At 41.1% G+C, this 8,703-nt stretch overlaps 1 long non-coding RNA gene across 1 annotated transcript in view; it reads left to right on the forward strand.

The window, feature by feature from the left end:
- The first annotated feature begins 1,071 nt into the window (after positions 1-1,071).
- Positions 1,072-8,703, forward strand: part of LOC109312040 — a 12,319-nt gene continuing 4,687 nt past the window's right edge. The window contains exon 1 of the long non-coding RNA XR_002101693.1: positions 1,072-1,595. This is a non-coding gene — a long non-coding RNA (uncharacterized LOC109312040). The remainder of the gene's footprint in view (positions 1,596-8,703) is intronic.

An 8,703-nucleotide genomic window follows, 5' to 3' on the forward strand; every position in this document is an offset into this window, starting at 1 on the left:
ATGCACCCCTGCCCCACATACCCACCCTCTGCCCCACACACTGGGAGTTGTGGCTTAGAGGCAGGGGGCAGGAGGTCAGGAGTAAGGAGCAGTAGGAGGGCTTGGGCTTGGGATTTGTGGGTTGGGAGTGAGGGGCACCGGCAGGATCAGGGGGCTGTTTTCTACTTAAACTATTTCCTGGGTCTGACCTGGCCATCGAGGTTTACAAATGGGTCCTGGTACAAAAAAAGTTGAGAACCACTGGTTTATAGGACCCATGCTGCTGCACTCCGCTGCATTTATATTGTGTTGCTCAGCTGGGATATCAATGCTTCAGAGAGAAGAGAATCTCAAACAGCACTTTAAACTTGTATGGAGAAAAGCGTTCTCAAGGGATGGAAAGGACACATAATATGACCCCTCTCCTATATCACAAAGGCATTAGTTTCAAGTTGCTTAGTCACCACTGGGCAAAAGGCCACACTTTTGTAGTTGTTGTGGCAGTTTTTCCAAGTATGAAACCAGAAAATTCAACTCAGCTGAAGCACTAAAGCTTTCTCCACATGCCCATTGCTTGGCAAGCTCTTCTACAGTTCACTTTTAAATTACAGTACAGTACAAGAAAAAAGAGAGAGAAAAACTGCTTAATAAAGAGCCAAGTCTAGTCTGTACATAATGAGAATGACTTGCTTTTGGAAAACACTTCAAAACAAATATTGGACAAATCAACAAGCTCTGAATAACAGCAGCATGCATTCTAATGTTTTGATGAGTAAACTGTAGAGCATAATTTCCTGTCCAAATATTATCAGTACCAGCCCTTTCATGAACTTTTGTGCAACATCAATAGGAACAAGCAATTGATTGATGCTGGGAAATCACAGTTCTGAGATGAACTTGTGATTTTTTTTAAAAATATGGCACTATCATCCGTCTTTCAGCAAAAGGAGAGGGAGAGAGACTGAAAGAAAGGTATTAGAACATACTCATCAGCTAAGAGGATTAGGACTTCAAAATTTCAGAACAGTTTGAACAATACATTTTTTAGAACATTTGACTTCATAAGCCTTGTCAACTAAAAGGAGAGGTCAAGAATCCTATCAAGGCAATGGAAAAAAAACAGAACAAAAGAGTTTCCATAAATACTCAGAGAAAAATTCCACTAAAAGTTTCTCCAGATTAGCAAGAATGATAACTGTAGGGAACAATCAGCAGTATAACTGGTTGAGTATTTTCTAATGGAAACCTATTCTGACACAAACCTCTGATTTGATGAAATCAAAATGCTTCGCAGGAATGTAACATTTCAGCAATGCTTTCTATGAAACATTACCAAAGTCATTTGTTTTGATAAAGTCAAAGCACTTCATTTTGATTTTATCATCTTGATGTATATGCTTATATAACTAAACATCTTGCATGGAATTAAAAATAATGATAATTAGCAGGCAATTATATTATTACTACCCTGCTAACTCTTGTCTCATTATTTCTCCCATTCAGAATGACAGCTCTATTGTTCCTGCTTGAAGAGCACATCGCATGTGTTTCTGTCCCTGAATGTGAAGCCAACACATATGATCAAATTAAATCATCTTGGCTCAAGTACATTTTAGGTAAAAATAGTGCTCAAATGTGCTTGTTATGTTTATTTGTTGTATTTCTTGCTAATTGCATACTTAATCTTTTGTTCATACCATATCATGCCATTTAATTTGGTTTGTAACAATTCTTGGACAGTCAACAAATAGACCAAATGAACACATTTAAGCTTTGTAAAAACAATGCAGCACAGGATATGCAAATTAGCTGTTTATGTTCATACTTGAGGTATTTGCATGCAAAACTGAGGTGAGTGCAATTGCATATTTACCTAATTTTGAAAATCCAGACACACATGATTTTTATCATACACCACACCTTTGCCAAGCTCCCCAGCCAGCTAAAGATCTAAAAAACTGTCATGCCTATCACATTATCCCGCAGGTAGGAAACTTGGATACTTTACATCCATCAGCTGGAGAAGTTCTACCAGAGGTGTTTTCAGGCCATACTCCAAATGAGGTGGTAGAATGGTCTGATCAACGACAGTCCTGCAGGATGCAGGCTGCATGTCCATCAAATTATTAACAATAAAGGGCCTACTACAATGGGTAGGACACATGGCTTGGATGGATAAGTGATAGGTATACAGGATTCACAGAGTCAAGGAATCAAACAGGGCCGCAATGTGAAAGCTTCTGCTGTGGTCCCTGCTTAGATGGATGATATATAAATCATCCATTCAAGTAGCTCCAATATGGTGAAACAGAGATGTGTATTGTCCAAGGAAGTTCTTCAAGGACACCCTAAAGAGACATTTGATCAAGTGCAAGCCACTAGTTAATTCTTTTTGAGTTGCCAGCTATAAATAGGAAGCAATGGAATGCCCAAAGTAAGATAATCTTTTGAACAGCAAGAACAAGCCCTTGGGCAGGAAAAGCAGGCAAAGTCAAGAAGATGTTGGCCACAGCAGTAGTAGCAGACCAACTTCTGCACTGAGCAGCCTGATGAATTCTGTGACAAGAGGTGCCATGGGCTGGATCTGCAGACCCAGATTTGACTCCTCCAGTCCCTATGCAGAACTTTTTGCTGTTGGCTATGCAGGACTCCCAAGACAGCAAAAATGACATCACTACTAAAAAGAAAACTACAAAAAAAGAACAGAAATATCATACATGATCTGATCTGATCTATTTCTTAGTAACATAGGCAGATCAATTCCAAAATGATCCAAATGAGAAGCAACTTCTCGTCAGAAAAAGACCCTGGAAAGTCAATATAGCATGATGTATACAAAGCAGTAAAGTCTTGTTTGACAGGCTGCGGTAATTGAAAATCATATATATGTCATAATATTCTGTAGTTTACTCCAAATCAACCTAAATTGATTTTAAAATGGGTTAATCCATTGTAAATGGATTTATGATTGTGATTTGCATCCATTTAAATAAATTGATTTAAAATCAATTTAGTTAAACCAATACAGTATTTAGACTATGCATTATTCCATTTCCAAAACCCTTCAGTGGTACTATTCTTCAGGCTTTTTTTAAGAGCACTGTGGAAGAGCACCTGGAGTCAGGTGTAGTCAACACATCTTGCATGCATACTGCCAAGGAGTGTAAATGGTCTTTCTATGCAGCTTTACTGAGCAGGTTATCTCAGTTCTATGTAAGAATAGTCTAAAGTCTTGTGCTGGAGGCTGCTGCTAGTAAGGGCATGGCATAATGCCGTCTTGGCAACAGATGTCTAAACCCATTTAGAAATCTATGTAGGTACTATGCCCACACCAGAATTAAGCCCTAAATGTTGTTACCAAATCCTTCTTAGCTCTAAACTCAGTGAAAACAATGGAATTACACCAAGATTGAATTTAGCTTTTCAAGTTATTATAATCAAACAGTTGCTATTCATACTTTATTGGAGTTCCTGGAAAAGAAGATTTAAAAAAGAAGGTTAAAATTAAGTTCATAACAATTAACTATGTACCTAATCTGACTGGGAAAATTCTTATCTCACTTTGGACATTCCTTGGGATCTCTCTAATATTACTGAACTTCAGTGCAGAGTAACCAATGTGTAAGCATAAAAACATTATACATACACACAAATGATACACAACTCTATACATTACATACATACACACACGGACTTACATTAATATATAGATATCTATAGCTATATGCACATACACAATTGTATTTATTGCACAAGAATAAGGTTACACATTAATTAACAAAAAAGCTGCTGTGATTACTGGCAAAACTCCACCCTGGAAAGTCCACTGCCAAATATGATGGACCCCAAGTGACCTGCTCTATTAAACCTATCTTCAATGATCATAAGTAACCAGGAGTTCTGTAAAGAAGTTTTATACAAGAAACAAACCATATTTTCAGTGGAGGTAAATTGTCATAGCTCTAGTGAAACCAAAAGAACTATGACAATTTATATCAGCTGAGCAAGTATCCCAAAGGGCACAGGAATAAGCTATGTGAGATAAAACAGGTGAGGTTGCTAGAGCATGTCAGCTGCTCTGTGGTAACTTTTTACATGCATACTCTTACCCTGTTGTAAATGAAAACTAACCCACAGTAGTTTACATATCTTCCTTTCCATTGTAAAACACCTATGGAGTTTAGTTTTAGGATTAGATTAGATGGCAGCTGAATAAGGATTTCAGGGTTTCAGTAATGGATGTAGACACCTAAGCATAGAGAGACACAGCTGCGTTAGTCTGAAGTCAAGTACAAGGCAAGGTAGATATGCACTTTATAGAGTAATCAAAGTAGATATACATACCACAAAAGCTTGTGTTTTATATAGTGCTTGTGGGCTGAAAGTACTAAATGCCTGTTGGAAAGTACTGTTAGGATCCAAGTCTTCTTTTTTTATTTATCTCACCCACACAATGACCCCTTCACATCTGATGATACTTGCCTGAGATCAAACAGACATGGAACATAAAGTAGTATCCAAGAGGCTTTTACAGATCACTCATCAGTAATCACAAGATGAGCACCCACGTATTCTGCCTGTATGTGGCCATGCAAAATAGCATATTTATCAGAATTGAAGACAACCCTAAATTTAAGAATTATGTTTGTTATAATTTTCCATGGATAGAATCTAATTATTAGAGGACCATCTTAAATTCATCCCCACCCCCACCGCAGCAGAGAAAGCAGTGGTGGGGACAAGATGGTGGGAATAAGGCAGTGGGGGAAGTAATAAGGGGGCAGGTAGTAGAGGAAGCAGTGGGGGACAGGCGGAAGGGGGACAGGTGGTGGGGGAGGCAGTGGAGACAGGCACTACTACAGGAAGGAGGGAACAGGCATCTTGCTCCCTCTCACCTTTCCCCTCCACATATCCCCTCCCTTGCGCCTACCTCCCCTCACAGACTCTGCCCCCTGCCAGTCTCAGGCTCCCACCCCCTGTCTTCCCTTGTCCCCTCCTCGTATCCTCCCCCACAGCTGAGGCTGGGGCCAGGACCAAGGCCATGGCCAGGGCCATGGGCCATAGCCCAGGCTGGAGCCCAGGTGGAGCCTGCTGGTGCCAGAGTAAAGGTAAGCAGCAGGTGGTATGGAACGGGGTAGGGGGAGCAGGGGCTCAAGGCTGCATGGAGGCAGAAGTGGCACTTCAGGAGATAGGGGAAAGGGAGATCTGGGGTCTAAGACTGCAGAAAGGAGAGGCAGGGGTGCAATGGCAGTAGAGTGGGGGACAAGCAGCAGCTGCATCTCCAGTCCCAACCTGGGACCAGGGCCAGGGCCAGGGCTGCAACAGCCACCTGTCCCATGTTAAATGGGGAAATAAACCTCATCTTGAAATTGAGTAAATACATACATAATCCCACTTTTGCAGTGCCTAAAATAGCCAGCCAAAGGGTTTAGAGTAGTTCAAGTGATAGACAGGAAACTACATAGCACAGTATGTCTACAGATCAGGGCAAGACTTTATGAAGGGGCACTTGCTCTGAAAGAGAGGCCTTTTCATCCTGTGTGCCTTCACAGATGAGCCAGAAATGCTGCATGTATTTGATGCTTCACCAAAAGAGGCAGGTCTGTGTAACTGTGTTTCAGCATTGAGCAGAGTACAAAGCAGAAATTTCCTTCAACAAAACTCCCCAACACTCATTTTTAATTAAACCACTTCACTGTTTCTCAGTCCTGGCTGCATTGAACCCTGACTCACGGGATGGCACTGTCACATATTTAAAAGTTACTGCATAGCAGGTAGCAGACGGGGTTTGTGGAGGTGGTTTCTTTGCAGTGCCAGCCTAAATTTAAAGTGAATGAAAGATCACAACAGACGGGGGATTTCTGTGCCATACTGGGTTTTTCTCCATATGTTTCCACACTCCATAGTTTCAACTTAAGGCCCTGTGCATTCCAAGAGACCTTGTCTATCACTCAAGCTCCACATTGCTTTCTTTTGCAGAAAGTACTTTTTTTTGTAATTTCTTTTTGTGCCTTTGCATATTATATATTAATTAGAGACAGGGAGCAGTTTCCTGGAAGGTTTCTGATGGCTCTGAAAAGGTGCAAATAACTAACATCCAAAATGATCCAAGCTTCTGACTTCCCCCTGCAGTTTTCACTTTGCCTGGTCCTTTTTTGTGATCAGATATTTGGAGTTCATCCATTTACTGTGAATTCCTTGATTTTTTTTCTTTTTAAAGTCAAAGGCCTCTGCAGGCCTCTGAATTTAGTTAGAGGAAATGTGCTTTGAATCTGATAGGAGACAAGCATCCAGGAGGTCCTATTTAGCACTCTCATAGAACTTCACTTTCCTTACATTGTCTCATATGCCAAGGGTATTAACCATTATTCATAATTGATATTCCCTCCAAAAGGCAGCATGCCCTGGGGATTGCTTGGATGTTTTGATCTGTTAAATAGTTCTGAATGCCAGAAAGCTACAGTCTGAATCTGAAAGGGAAAAATCATTTTGTAACAACAGTTCAGGAACAGGAAATATAATACATTCTTGCTCTCATTCACACAGTGCGCAGAGTGCCATGCCTAGAGGTACCTGGGTGATATCCTACTCACAGCACCCTCAGCACTGTACAGTAGCCATTCCCTCTGAAAGGGAGAAGGAGGTATGCATAGACATGAGCGGGGGGCAGTCCCAGAGCAGCATGGCCCCAGACCTCTACTATTTGTGGAAAGAAGAAAGGGGAAAGGGGCACTGGCTCACTTTACAGAGGTGCCAATATCTTTTGGTGCTTGGAACAGGTTTCACTTCTTGACTACCATCCTTTATGTATTCCTATGTGCCCGATTTGCATCAGAATGATTAAAAACTTTTAGGGTGCCTATACATGTGCTTTGGGGTGGTTGCGGGGTGGGGGAGGAGTTTTAATTAGAATGGCTTTCAGGAGCCACTGTAATTAAAATGTCACAGTGTCTCACGTATTCAGCATCCTGCATTTAAAAATGGTGGTGGGGGCACTTCAATTAAAGCTTGTTTGATAATCTTTAGTTAAAGTGCCGCTACTGCCATTTTGAAATGCGGGACTCTGAGTACACCAAATACTGCAGCTCGTCAGAGTGCTCTAACTAAAATGCTCCAACGGACTCGACTTATCGATTTATTGAGTCTGCTCCAACACATCTAATCAGAACATGTTGGAGCATGTGTATAGGTGCCTTTAGTGCTATCTGCAAACCTTTCTTTTTCTGCAATGGGCTCTTTTATAGACAGAGGCAGGGTAACATTTAGCATTATGTTTTGTAGTTTATTTCCTCTTAATTAACTTATATCTTGAAAGGGCTGGGAGACTCTTGTGTATGAAACACAGCAGCTGTTTCTGAAAGGTATCAAAATACAAAGGCTACATCTGCTAGATGGAGATTAGATATTTTTAACCATATTTCATCACTCACAATAGGACTGAACAAATAATGTCAACTCAAGTGGATCTTCCAAGAGGGTTTAAGTGACCACTTAGTTCCTGTTGCTGCACACAATGCTTTGCAAGGTAGTAAAATGCATTGAAAACTGAACTAAAGACAAAAGACAATGAAGAATGTATTTCATTTTCCTCAGTGATGCCACAGGGAAAGGTTTTAAGCATCAGCAATGGTGCACAAAGTAGTAGTAAAAGTTCCCATAGTTTGATTGAATAAGAACATTTATTAATAAGGGATACTGGGCTGGATTTCTGTCAGGTCTTCCCAGAAAGCATCATTTTTCTATGTTCCTTCTTCCATTTGGATGATTTCTCCTATTTATGGAATTCTTTACACCAGTAGCCACATGCCTCTTTCCTGTCATATTCCATCTGGATACTTAGGCCTCACTGCAAGCCCTCACTCCTATTTGTGGTCCAAAGGCCTGTGTTTTTATGTCATTTACTGATCAAAAGCAGTGAGGGATACTCACACAGTATAGTACAGTATTTAGCTTTTCCAGTAAGCTTATTGAAATCAGTGGGGGATCTCCCAGTCTTGGATTATTGAATACACAGTCTAATTCCTGGACTTATCCACAGGAACCCTCTCATAGGTTCTGTCACTTCACCTGATTCTGGGTCCATGGTTGTACAGTACTTAGCCAAATAGACAGGACTCCAAATAGGTTTCCTGATTAATAATTTTAATATTAATAATTAAGAATCACTCTGCTACTGCTAAGTGACTTATAACCAGTCATTAGTGCAATTCAATGAGTTGAGGAGATTAGTGGGAGAGGCGCTGGGGTTCTCGAGAGCAGGGGAACTCAGTGCCCAAGATGAGTGGTTGTTCCTTAAGGAGACGATACTAAGGGCCCAAGGGGTGACCATCCAAACAAGAAGCAAGTGGGGCAGGAGTACCCGAAAGCCCCCGCCTCAACAAGGATGTCTGGGAATGCCTGATTACCAAAAATGCAGTGTACAACTGGTGGAAGGGGGGTGCTATCTCCAAAGAGGAGTATACCTCCTCTGCTCTGGCTTGTAGGGGGGTTGTCAGGAAAGCTAAGGCGGACATAGAGCTAGGACAAGCATCCACAATCAAAGATAATAAAAAGTCCTTTTTCAAATATATACAGAGGATGAAGAAAGCACCAGGAAATGTGGGGCCCCTGCAAGATTCTTTGGGCAATCTGGTGGTTGCGCCAGAGGAGAAAGCAGACCTCTTTAATCAATTCTTCACCTCCATTTTCTTGTGCAGGGACCAGGACTTCCCCACCGTGATGCAA

The sequence above is a fragment of the Crocodylus porosus genome, unplaced genomic scaffold, assembly GCF_001723895.1.
Source record: "Crocodylus porosus isolate Cpor-Errol unplaced genomic scaffold, CroPor_comp1, whole genome shotgun sequence".
NCBI classification, from domain to species: Eukaryota; Metazoa; Chordata; order Crocodylia; family Crocodylidae; genus Crocodylus; species Crocodylus porosus.